Raw genomic sequence first — 13,629 nt, forward strand, 5'->3', positions numbered from 1 at the left:
TTCTGAACAAAGAATTATTCTCTGCTGTGGCCTCAGAGAGTTAATTTTTGCACTAGGCTGGTGGCATGATTCAGTTGTATGTTTAGTTGGCTCTGCTTGATGTTATCACATGATCCTCTGGGAGTCTTGGTAGCAATTTCCCACTTAATCTCTCCTAGTAAAGAGACACCTTTGCCCTTCCTCTGAATTGGACTGGATGTGCAACAGGCTGGCTGCCTTACTGCTTGTGCTGTGTTGGTGGAGTCTGACGGTAAGGATGGGGAGATCCCAGGGTCTGGCACGTGGTTCTTTTAGGGTGTGGGTTTAGGCTGCTCCGAGAAGTGTTGGCCTCATGTGAGGTGAGGTGGCCTGGAGCTGTCAGGCTTGGGGGCACCCCTTGGTGTACTCTGAGGTTGCACAGGTGTGAAGCTTGTGTGAACAAAGAAGGAACTGGAGCCAAAGCACTGCCCTGGCACTCTTGGTGAAGAGGCAGCTTCAGTGTATTACCTCATTGTTTAAAACAATAGTGGTAGTAAAGGTCACATTTATTCTGAGAGGGCATTGTACAAATAATTCTAACTGATTTACTTCCTAGTGAGGTGTTATGAGACAGCAAAAAAGGGGAAATTTAGTCAGTTGCCTAGAGGGCACAGTTAATGAATATATCCCTAAATTCCTCACTGGACCTTCCTGACTTTCAAAGATGAGCACCTCTGGTGAAAACACAAAACAAGGGTGGCAGAAGCTATAAAATAGACACACCAGTTTTGCATTTATAGAACTGGGAATTGAGAAAATAGTATTATTTATGTATGCAGGCATTTGTCCTTCTTTAAGAGTCTCCTTTTCATCTTTATGTTAAAATGTGTTATAAATTTCCTGTTACAGAGTTTCTGCATCAATTACTATTGCTCTGTTGACTTTCATTGTGGGTTTTAAACCCTTTTCATGCTGACAAGTGTGTGATTCCATTTCTGTGTCAGGCTGTCAGCACTTCTATAGTTCTTTACAAATTACTTTGTCCAGGTGCCTTATTTTGGCAAAGGAATTATTCTTTATCCTCTGAGATAGAATTGGCTACTTACACGATCAAATATTTCTTGTATCCACATAAACTTTTAAGATTGCAAGTGTGCATTTTCAGTGCAGACAGTATTAAAAAACAGTTTACTTTAATACCTCTGGTAGTAAGGGACTTAACTATGTCACCCTGCCTGAGCTCAGAGGATTTATTTGTCACCCAGCTCTGACCCAGAGGTGTTCAGTCCCCTCATCACCTCCCCTGCACTGTTGCTATGTACTCATTCCCTATTTATTAAGGTGTATTAGTGAGCACTTCAGTGCTGGAAAGCCAGTAGGATCCTGCCCAGAATGGGGAGGTGTCATGAGGGCTGAGGACAGGACAGGGTGGTCACACAGTGCAGCTGGGAAGTTGGGAGTGAAGGACTCATGAGGTGCCCTGCAGCTTCTGCTCTAGTTTGCCTCACACCTGGTTCCCTTTGCTATCTAGAAATTCTCTGCTCTGTGTACCAAGGTCAGGCTCATTCAGGGTGCCTTCCTTTCCTCCACCCACCCACTCCCTGCCCTTTCCCCCTGAATTGTAGGCTTAGGTCACTGTCATAATACAATGTTTTCAATTTAATTGAAATGGAGTTTTCATGTGTGACTTAATATTGCATGCAGCAAATGTTTTTTATTTTCCTGTGTACATATTATATCGTATAAGAACATATGGTATTCATTTGTAGATGTGTCTCATAATGGGAAGTACAGCTGTCTAGCATGAGGAGCTTGGTCCTGTAACTAAAAATCATGGATAGCAATGCTCAAGAGTGCTTTAACATTGCTCTTGTTCTTCTGTACACAGTGTGTATGCACATGGCAAAAGAAAATATGAATTTGTGTTTATGGAAGCATCTGCATTTAGTTTGTGCCTTCTGCATATGGTTTGTGCCTTCAGGTTTAATGTGTTGCATGTGAAGCATTGTATTTCATTTTCCTTGATTATTTCTGGGGTCTGTAATTGTACCTACTTAGTATTACAAATAGGTGCTATTTTTGCCCTGTTTATGCAAAGGAGTATGTCTGAAGTTGCAGCTGGGATAGAACCTCTATATACATGGGGAAAGTACAATGTCATTTGTACTTGCATTTTTTGCTGGCAGTTAGCCCTCAATTGAAGTGACTTGTTTGGAAATGCAGAGTAAGTGTTAGGGCTAATATTAGTGATGCAATGATTTTGAAAAGCCAAATTCATGTTGTTTGATGTAACTGATTCATATAATCAAAAATAGACTGATATCTTTTTGGAACAATAATAATGGAAAATGTAAGCAGCTCAAAAACCACATTAGGCACCTGTATGTTGACTTAGAAACCAGTTTCTTTCATGTTTGGAAGATGCTGGTAAAGAAAAGGGTGTTGCTTAGGGAGGAAAACAAAGGATTTTCCTAAATAATTTGCATTAGGAGATATGATCTAGATAATTTGTAAATCTAAAAATGGAGGGTTTTTTTTTAAAACTCATTACCTGTATTTAACATTGAAAAACCAGAATTCTTACAGTCCCCATCTGCATCCTCGTTGATGAGTACAACTTAAACTAAACTTGGTAAGAGCTCTTTTGCTTTTCTGTTTTTTTTTCCCTCATTTTACTAGTAGCACTTTTTCTTTTCAGCTACAGAGCAAGTTGTGACTGTCAGATTTCCCTTTCTGACCAGACTTGTGCACTTCCTCTTGCTGCCTTAAAATATGACAGCAGTCTTCCCTGACCATGTTAAGTTTTCATTAGCTCGCTGCCTAGGTACCCACATGGAATGGAGACTGCTTACACCAAAAAGAACCACATTCAAAAGTAAAAGAACAAAGAAATGGAATGCTGATAGTGGAAATGAGAAACAGGGACTATATGTGTGAAATCATGATCAACCAATAATAAAATACATATATGACGTGATACATATAAGATGTGTTTTTTAGGGTTTGTTTTTAATTTTGGACAGCTGTTTCTGTTAAATGATTGATATTTAATTTGTATGTTTTGTTTATTTTTTCTTTATTTCCAGTGTTTGTTTCATGTCTGTATTCCCTCTGTTGTTTGGTTTGTATTATGTCCTCTTTCCCCCCCCTGCTGCTGGAACAAAACAAAAGCTCTTTCAAATCCTTTCCCTTGAAGTTTTATTTTTGTATTCAAGTCGTGGTGCTCAGAGCTTGTGGACAGGTAGCACAGTAGTGAACCCTGTGGCAGGCCACCTTTCAAACTTGCACATGAAGACATCTGTATATTCAGACTGGTTGCTGTACATCTGCATTTTTAATTAGTAAGGGGAGGGACATATCTATGCATACAAGTACCAGTAAAGCTTTGAAGGGGCCTTGGTTGAAAAAAACCTCATGTTTTTGTTTTTCTGCTGGTGTTCAGAAAACAGAGGTGGTAACAAAGGGTGAGAGGGAAAAAGAAAATCTGTGATCCTGCGCTGCTTCCTGCTTGCTTGGTTGCCTACTGACATTTAAGAGCTACCCAAAAAATGAGGAGGGAAGGAATATATCAATGTAATTTCATTTTGCTTGGTGGGTTCTTTGCATGGTCATAGGGCACTTAAGCCTTTGGAAGTGCTCGTTAACATAGGTAACAGAGCATAGGTTAGCATAGGTCTGCAGTACTCTTACTGCAGACAGTGCAGCTGTTGCACCCCAGGAACAGGTATTTCTCAGGACTATTTGCTTAGAAGAAGGAATCTGGTGGGAAAGGAGACATTGCAAAGACTCACAGGTTTAGCAGTTGCCCTGAAAGATAAAAAGTAAGGATTGTGACTGGGTGCCTTTTTCTTTCGCTAAGGTGACAGCAGACTTTTCCGCTGCCCTCTTTGTGCGGTGGGTCTGGGGGAGGGCATGTGGTGAAAACAGCTGGATCAGGGCACATCTGCATTGCCCTTTGCTCCTGCTGTGGCATACCCTGCCTGGCTCCTGCTAGAGGAATTTATCAGAGTGGGTTTGCCTCATGTGCAGAGACATGTACAGCACTGTGTGTTAGCTCCTCTAGCAGTGGGTGAAATCCCAGCCGAGCTTTTGAAGCTGTTTGCAAATTCCACTTTTCCTTATGATGAGCTTGAACTAAACCCAGATAGTCCATTCCATGCAGCATCCTTGAGGCCTCCCTCTCTCCTATCACCGGTCTTTAAGCACCTCTCTGATGTTTTGCTTCTGAACAGACCTGTATCCCTCAGAATCCTTGAGCGCTGGCCCACCTTGCACATGCTGCTCTCCTCAGCCCTTCCTGCTTCTTCCTCTCCCTCTCTTGTCCAGCTTCTCTGAAACCACCTTTGTCTGCTTTGTCTTGCTGAGTCTTTGTTGGTGGTTTGTTTGGACAATGGAAAGACTTTCATTACAAAAGGTCTTTAGATTCCTGCATGAATTTCCTTGTTTGGGAATGCTCATAAAAATTCATTTACGATTTATTCTGAATGTAAGGATTATATTGTAATAAATTGACTGTGAATGTGTGCCAATTTCCTTCAAGCATAAACAAAATTACTTAATTGCGCTGTAAGCCTTATATTTGCAAGTAACAGGGTTATAGGCCTAACTAAGAGGTCCTTTAAAATGGTAAGAGCTAATGATTTTAGAGAACTAATTGCTTTTAAAGGCACAAAAGTAACTCCAGTATCCTTTCATGGCTGTAACTGTACAAAGTGCTCTTGGTATTTGCCAGGATATCTTAAATCAGGCTTTGTTGCCATGCTTATTTTTTTCCAGTGTGAAAAGAAAAATAAATTATTTAAATCTTTCCTCTCTGCCTCTCAATAATGGAATTACAAATACTGTATCTGTTTCACTTCCTGGTTTATTCTCTTTGATATTTGTGGAGCCTGAAGTGATCTCACCCAGGCTTTATTCCATTCTTTGGGATAAGATTAGTTTCAGTGGTTCTCTCAGAAGTATTACAGAAAAAAGTGTATTTTAAAATGTGTATTATATGCTTGAGTATTTTCCCAATAAGCAGCATGAGGGTGGTTACAGAGAACATATTTTGCATACATTTTTATCATTAATATGAATCGTAGAGAATGAAAAGAATCAAAACTGCAGAGGAAAACATCTGTGCCCATATGAAGCCAGGTGATACAGAAGGCATTTGGAAGGAATGAGAAAGGTAGGTCAGTTGACCATGGGACAGAGCCAAAAATGTGACAAAGGAGATTCAAGTGAGGCCCTTCCTTTCCTTATTTTCCTAGCTGTAGAATTTTATTTTTTTTTAATATAGCTTTAAACACAATTAGGGTTGAATATAAGGGAAATATACTGCGTGTTTGTTGAGTTTGGAAATTGACTTCTGTTTTCATGCTGTGGGACTTGGGATTCTGTGAGGTTTTTCAGCTCTTCCAAAGGTGTACATGACTTGCAAATCTGCTCCTAATGTGGTGCTACTTTTGTGATTTTACCTATACAGGTCACCCACATTCCCATGTTCCCTTGTTTTCCCTTCTGGAGGATTTTGCTCTCCCAGGAATAGCTACCTCTCTTTCTAAAGTGTATGATTTTGAACAGAAATTGATATGTATGGGGAAAAAAAACCAGGAATGTGAATCCTAAGCATCTGAGAGTCTTCATTCAAACAAGAACTAAGAAGGTCAGAATGACAGCACCTGAGACAATGTGGTCTACTTCATTTTGTCAATACAGAAGTAAAATCAAAACCAATTTCTTGTGATACTTCTTCTCAGTTTAGCTAAACTGTGGTAATTTTATTGCAAGTCTGATAATATGTTATGTCATGATATTTTTGCATTTTAAATAATCTCCAAATCTGAGTCAGTGACACTCGTATTTCTCTAAAAGAAATAAAAAGGTTTCTGCTTTTTATGGTTGGAGAATAAAGGCAGAAGCATGCAATGAGTTGAACAGCTTGGACGCTGGAATACAGCAGTCCCCCCAGTAACAAGGAAACAGAGCTGGTGCAGTCATTTTTTTTGTGGGGAGAGGCTTTATTGCTTTACTTGTCAATCCTGAATTCTTCCTCACTTTGTATGGAGTGGAACAAGGTCATGTTTTTCCTGATACAACCTGAGATGACATAGCAAATAACTCCTTTGGCAACTGTTCAAAAGTGTGTATGTTTTAGTTCTAGCATCTCTTCTGTTAATAAATCATTTCACATCATAAATCGTACATGGGGCACCAGTGATCTGTGTCAGAACCACAGAATCACAGGATGTGCTGAGTTGGAAGGGTCCCACAAGGATCATTGAGTCCAACTCCTGGCCCTGCACAGGACAGCCCAAGAGTCACACCATGTACCTGAGAGCATTTTCCAAACACTTCTTGAACCCTGTCAGGCTTGGTGCTGTGACCACTGCCCTGGGGAGCCTGTTCCCATCCCCAACCATCCTATGGGTGAAGGTCCTTTTCCTGATACCCAGCCTAAACCTCCCCTGGCAAAACTTCAGGCCATTCCCTCAGGTCCTGTCTCTGGTCACCACAGAGAAGAGATCAGTGCTGCCCCTCCTCTTCCTCTTGTGAGGAAGTTGTAACTGTGGTGAGGTCTCCCCTCAGTCTCCTCCAGTCTGAACAGACTAAATGACCTCAATCGCACCTCATATGGCTTCCCCTCAAGGCTCTTCACCATCTTCATTGCTCTCCTTTGGATGATCTCTAATAGCTTAGTATTATTCTTATGTTGCCATGACCAAAACTGCACACAATATTCAAGGTGAACTTATTATTCATTTTAGATAGACTATGTATCAGCTTACCATAATTATAATTTATCTCGTTGGAAATAGAAAATAGAGTCTTAATGACCATGTAGGAACATGACGTGCTGTTAAAGGAAATGTCGTGAAATATTTTAATCTTCTTAGAAGTGCTGCATATAGTTCAGGCAGATTAAGTTTTGGCATTGCATTTGGAATCTCCCATTTCTGGTACAGTGGATTAGAATATTAAGGGTAATAGCCTGTGCCATTGCCACAATTTCCTTCCTGTTTTCTTCAGTGACAGACTGGGGCTGGAAAAATAGTAAGGTTATGTGCATGAAGGTAAAAAAAAAAAAATCATATAAATAGTAATGAGGATGTGGCTGGAAGCAGTACTGTGTGTGTGTGTGTGTGTATGTATACATTTATATGTGTGTGTATATATATATATGTATATATACACACACTTTTTAAACTTAGAGTCTGACAACCCTAACTTTGGCCTGTTTTGTATTCGTTATTCATGGAGGGGTTTAAAATGCCTGTTGATGGGGTTTTCTGGACTTTTGGTTTTGTTTGGTTTCAGTTTCCTTTGTTGGTTTTTGTTGTTGTTGTTGTTGTTAATCTCCAGAGCAGTTTTGAGCAGGTATTAACAGCAGCTGATGGTATTACAAAAAAATCCTGAGAGACCTGATTCTCTTTGCTCAGGCTTTTTTATGCTCATTTAGAAAGTGAGTACTATTTTATACCCTCTCTGCAATCACTTTGTTCTCTTTGGAAAGAAAACAGAGCTTTACCTCAGCTTCTACTTCTCTGGCTCTTTTTTTTTTTTTGGAGCTTAAGGAGGATTTGGGGAAGTTTGATTGCAGTTGACATTCAAAATGTTCCATAAGGTCACAGAGTAGCCAAAATGAAACTATTTAATTTGGGAGAGAAGTAATGCTAAGAGTCACTTCACAAAACATACTGAAAATTGTGTGCTTCCTTACTGTTATTGCAGGAGAGTTTGCAATCAGTCATGGAAAGAGCAAATGTCACAAAAGGTAGAAAAGAAAGGATGCAGCTGTTGCAACAGATGACAAGATTTAGGAGGTGGAATAAAGAGCAGTCATACAAGCCCAGACTGAAGTTTCTCTAATGCCTTGTATAAGTTATGAAGCACTTTAAAGGTGGTAAGAAATATTTTTGCATTGTTCCAGACACCAAATGTCCAGACTTGGGTCTTGCTCAAGGGTTACCTGTTACTTGTGAAAGGTTGTGATACTGGCTTTTGTTTGATGAGAGGTTTTAACTGTCAATTAAATAGACTCTTTTTAATATGCTAAGTCTTATAAAAAGATGAAGACATTTTCATTTTCAAAAAACATTTTACCTTCATTTAGGTAGTGTCACTACTCTACGGCTTTATGCAAAATTCAGTTATTGTAGGACAACCTGCTTTGATGGGCACATCAGTTCCAATTTGATCTCTTTTTAAACAGAAGAAGACTTTGAAAAATGCTTAAAACTGCACTACAAAATGCTGGTTACTATGTGAAGGGGTGTTGTGTCAAAAGTGGCTCAAAAATTAGGTTGAAACCATTAGAATAAGTGATTTGGTAATAAAAAAGATCTACAGCTTTGCCAAGATGCCTTTCAGGTAAGCACCATGGCTATAGGACGGTCTGGCGATCACTTCCTAGGCCAGTGATCCAGCCAAGAATGGGGAGCTGAAGCCAGGCAACTGCTGTAGGCATTGGATTAGAGCTTTCTTGATTAATTCAGTTAAGAAGTTTTTGCATCTTGTGGTGCTGTGTGTGTTCTTGAAAGGAGGGGAGGGATGGGGAGAGCTTTGGGTTTAGGAGCTTGACTTATTCCCACACTTCTTGTAGCTCAGCATTCAGAATCAGAAGTGGGACAGGGGATCACACTGTTTCCTTCTCCTTATCTGTTTAGTTGTTTAGATTAGACAGGATTTAAGAATTCCTGTATTTATGTTTAAGGGCACAGCATCTCATGGATGTGATTGCTCAGTAAATTGTTTTCAAAATGAGCCACAGTACTCACAGGCATTTATTTTTGTTGTTTCAATCTAGCTAGCCTTTGTACAAATTTGCAACAATTTACACAGATTACTGTACTTTGTAACTCCTATGTCAACAAGATAATTGCTCTTTGAGAGTGCTATTTTATTTATAGCCACAGTGATGAGTCTGTCACAAACCCACAACAGCAAAGCTTCCTTTTATCTGTCTTGCAGTATGCCATGGGGTCAGATCTCAATCTTTAACACTCAGTGGTCCAGTGGTGAAAGACTCCAGAGATCTGAGAATTATTTTTGTTTCTGTCACTGATTTACACCATGAGTTTGAGCAGCAGGCTTCACCTCTCCGAGCCAATTACCCACTCCCTTTTCCCCCCCTCTTGCAGTCTTTGTGTGTTTTGTTTATCAGGTTAGCACATCTAAGCACATGTTGGTGTGATGGCCAGAATCAGTGATCCTCACTATCAGCTCAATGTATGGCTTCAATAATACTGCTAATATCTTTTATGACTCTCTTTGCATGGGCATTTCTGAAGTTGCTGCTGTATTGTAGTAGCAGTCAGATGTGGTTTTGTTATTTTGTATAACTCTAAGTAAAGTGCCAGTTTATTGCAGTGCCAGAAAATGTATCTGAAGGGCAGCGATGCTCAAGACATTGCCTGTGCAAGAATTCCAATAGCAATGGTTAATGGCTAGGATTTAAAGATGCTTTTAAGGCCAAATGTTGTATTTTCAGTGTACAGCTCAAGGATGTGTAATAGTTCAGTTTGACAAATAATTACATCACTTGATATTGAGGTTTAAGCTCAGCCAGCAATCAAGCACCACTGAGCCACTTACTCATTCCCCCATCAATGGGACTGGGGAGAGAATTAGAAGGGTAAAAGCTAGAAAATTCATGGGTTTGAGATAGAGACAGTTTAAGGGGGAAGCAAAAGCTGTGCACACAAGCAAAGCAAAACAGGAATTTAATTCCCTGTGTCCCATGGCCAGGCAGGTGTGCACATGTAACAGTTACTTGGGAAGACAAACACCATCACTCCAAGTGTCCCCCACCCCCTTCTCTTTCCTGCCCCACTTTACATACAGAGCACTTTACATACTTTACATACAGAGCACCTAACACAGAGCATGATTTCATATGGTCTGGAATATCCCTTCAGTTAGTTTGGGTCAGCTGTCCCAGCTGTGTCTCTTCCCAACTTCCCATCCACACCAACATCCCTGCCAGTGTGACAGTACAAAAAGCAGAAAAGGCCATAACACAAAAACAATAACAAAATAGCAGTGACAAAACCCTCCATGTTATCAACCCTGTGTTCAGCACAAATTCAAAACACAGCCATATCCCAGTCACCATGAAGAGAATTAACTACCCCAAACCCAGCACACTTAATAATGCAATTTTCTGTTATCAATATTGGAAATTGGCTGATAAAAATAAATGTTTGGGAAACTCTCAGTCTTGCAGAACATTGAATTAAAATCAGTTTTGTTTGGCAACTGTGGAAAAGGACCATTTCTCTTTAACCCCAAAGAACTGAATCTGAATTGAGATTGGACCCAGTAATTAAGCTGATGGCCTTTTCCCTGGTTGCTCTCATGACACTTTTTATAGGTGTGAAAGTTTTTATTCAGGAAGGATCCACGTCTGAATTTTGAACTCCAAAATTTGGCAGAAGTGGGTAAGAAAAGGATCATCCATACAGAAATTCCTAAATTACAGGCTGAAAAAGCATTTCCCTCTTCTCTCTTTCACTTGTATTTCATCCAGTGTTGCATTTTTTTTCCCAATGAGAAAATAGCAGATTACAGAAACTGGTGTCTTTTTGCTTTATGCTGGTACAGTATTTAGTAGCTGGACTTTGTCCTCTCCTAGAGTCAGTGAGCATTCCTGCAATAATCCTGTTAGGGGAACTGCACATCTCTTTTAGCAGTGTTAACAGTTGTTCAACAGTACATTTGCATTCCCTAGTTTCTATGACCATGAGTATCCTTGCACTTAGTATTTCTGCCTTTCAGTATATTTACACATCTAATACATGAATACCCATATGTATAGTACATAAGAATACCATACAGTTATGGTGCATATACAGTTATGTTTGTATAGCGATGTAAAAATATCATACTCAGATCCAAAATTAGTGGTTAGCACTACAAAAATGACAAAGGTGTTATTTTTTCTCATCATTCACTGTATTAGAACACAACACAGTCCTTCATTCTGAAATGAGAAAAATGGGATTAAGGACAAAATTTGCTTTCTGAAAAGTGAATTTATCTGAAATGCCATTGGAAGTGCACATTACTAACTGATTCATCTCTAGCTGTTGTAGTTTACACAGAACAAATAACAGTTATGAACTGCTAAAAAGTCAGTGAAACAGACGGGAGATTTAGTTTTCACAGGGAAGAAGATAAGGAATAAAGACAGCTGCACTATTATAAGGTATTTATTGATGAAATCAAAATCAGGTTGACAGAGCTTCAAAAGAAGCACATTTTTATTATAGCATAAATCAATGATTAATGTAGAAAGTCATATTTGCTTAAAGGCTGAGGAAGAACACAGTTTGTCACAAAAGAAAAGGCTGTGAAGAAAACATCAGTTCTCCTCCCTTAAGTACTTGCCACAACATGAAGCACACCAGTACTTAGTAAAATAACCCAAATATGGTTTCTTTCCTTGTAATGAATGGTGTTCATTAAAAGAACTGTTTTTAATGGCTCTTTCCTGGAAGACCTGGAGTGCTTTGTCTTGCATTCTTGATGTTGTAATAAAAAAATGCACTTCTGGTGGGTGGGACAAGAAGATTAGGTCTGGTAAGACACTACAATAGCAATACTGAAGAATGGGTTTTATACCTAGGGGCTCTGTTTTGTACTGAGATAAACAGGCAAAAATCTCATCAGCTGCAAAGGGTAGTGTCTGAGTATCAGAGGTCAGACCTGACTGTGCCATTTGAAAATGAGAGTATTGCACTGCTCCCTGTAAAGCTATTTGAAGAGTAAACTATTTACAAGTGGGTGAAAATAGATGTTAATAAGATTTTAATGGAGTTTGAGTGTGTTGTTAGTGAAGACCTTAATAAAATATGAGTTTTCTGGGGGTGAAGAAACTGCTGGTGAGTAAGCTTGCCATTTAGTCATCTGAAATGCTTGAAAATTGCTTCTGTGTGACTATGACTGTGTGCGTTCGCAGTTTCTTACATTTTCTAGGGGGAAAAAAGAGATCTCCTTTAAGATACTTGTGAAAGGCAGCTGCATTTTTCAAATTTTAAATAGATGAACTTGATACCTGAAAACAACAATGTACTGGGGAAGTAACCTATTTTCTGCAACTGCAATAATAGCTTTTTTTTTTTTTAATTTCCTACTGATAGTTTTTTGGAAAGCAGTCTTCTACAAAATTTCAAAGTTTGTAAGATGGGGCATTTGAAATACTTCAAAAATAATTTTTAATGAGTCTATAAATGTGGAATTAATTATTTTTAAAAAGATATCTCTCAGATTCCTTATAATACTATTACTAAAACAGATTGCTTTTCCCCTTCTCATCTCTCTTGTTCTTGGCCTTAACATGTTTCCACCTGTGCATTTCTATTGTGTAATATGCAATGAGTGCTTACTAAGCCAAAGTTTGGAGAAGGATTGAATTTAGTGGAAGGTCACAGCAGAAAACCCATATTCTTGCTCTTGTCAATAGATATCTAAATATAAAAATCTTAATTGGCGGCCTATTTTTCCATATGCTATGAAATTTTAAAATTATTTTTCTCATCTACACCAAGCCTGTGGTATCAAGACTGTCCTCATTATCTTCAAAAGGTCATGTTTGTGCCTTTTTGTAGGCAGGGAGAGGTTCGTATGAAAGACACAGATGAAGATGCCTGGAGCCACTGCTGTGCAGACAACGCACCAAATACTGCTTCAGTGTTACCTTTCTCTGGTGGAGGATGAAACCTTGGTGGAGAAACCTTGAACCAAGTGAAGTGAAAAAAAGATCTGATCTACTCTGTCAGCTGGAACTTTAGCAGTTGAGCCTCTCTCTGTCTTAGCCTACGAAAATGTGAATTGTCACTATGGACAAATGCAGATGGCTTTGAAAGAGTTTGCCGTCTGAACAGAAACTGGGGACCTATAGGGAGTTGGTTGAGTCTGATGAGGGAAGACAGGGACTCAGTGGGTGGAGTGGGAGTGATTTGGCACTCGGCTTGTGAGGAGCCCAAGCATTGCTGGGGCTGGGGCTGAGGCTGGCATCTGAGAATTGGCCTAAAGCAACATGGATGTTGAAGGAGAGATTCAAACCTTCACAGCAGAGTAGTGAGGTTTCTGCATGAATATTTCTTTTCAGGATCCCCTGGTCACTGATGTCCTTCTGTCTTGGAGGTCTTTCACAACAAGACGTGGCAGATCTTAGGAGTTGCAGTATTGGTTTGTTCAGGAGGGATGGAAAGGTCAGGCCATGAGGAGTCTTACAAGGAAAGCTGCTTATGTTTGGTCGAGCAGAGCAGCCCTGTGACCAGAGACTGAAGGGCAGAGTGCTGTCTCTGACAGTTAATGGAGTGTTTGTAATGTACAGCAAATGTTCACAGGACCCTGAAAATGGCCTTGAGTGCTCTGTGCTGAGTGTCAGCTGTGCAGTTCAGGACACCGGCTTCTCTTCTCAGAGGCAGAACTTAGCCTGGGGAAGGTGACAAGCCTGGCTTTTATAGAAGGATTGGGTGACCTCTGCTCAGTCAGCATGGCACAGAGCCGCGGCATATTGCAGCCTAACCCACCTCAGCCTGCCAGAGCCCCTCAAAGTGCATGCTTGTAATGCATTCAGTCTGTTAGTTTTTTTTCATGGTGTGTGGTGGTGGTTAAATTTCAGCTGAGGTGGATCGGTGAGAGCAGGTTGTTTCAAAGGTAAAAGGCCACCCAAGAGCT

The 13,629-nt window shown here is 39.8% G+C and overlaps 1 protein-coding gene across 2 annotated transcripts in view; it reads left to right on the forward strand.

Annotated features, from left to right (window-relative positions):
- ARHGAP18 (Rho GTPase activating protein 18) overlaps window positions 1-13,629 on the forward strand; it is a 68,567-nt gene that overhangs the window by 13,666 nt on the left and 41,272 nt on the right. Inside the window, exon 1 of one of the 2 annotated variants that reach the window (XM_085055976.1) lies at window positions 234-250. The exons of the other annotated variant lie outside the window; for it this stretch is intronic. The gene's annotated coding sequence lies outside the window, so the exon portion shown is untranslated. Of the gene's footprint in view, window positions 1-233; window positions 251-13,629 lie in introns of those variants that run through there. 2 annotated transcript variants of the gene reach the window in all.

Source organism: Lichenostomus cassidix, chromosome 3 (genome assembly GCF_008360975.1).
Source record: "Lichenostomus cassidix isolate B80296 chromosome 3, HeHo_3.0, whole genome shotgun sequence".
NCBI classification, from domain to species: domain Eukaryota; kingdom Metazoa; phylum Chordata; class Aves; order Passeriformes; family Meliphagidae; genus Lichenostomus; species Lichenostomus cassidix.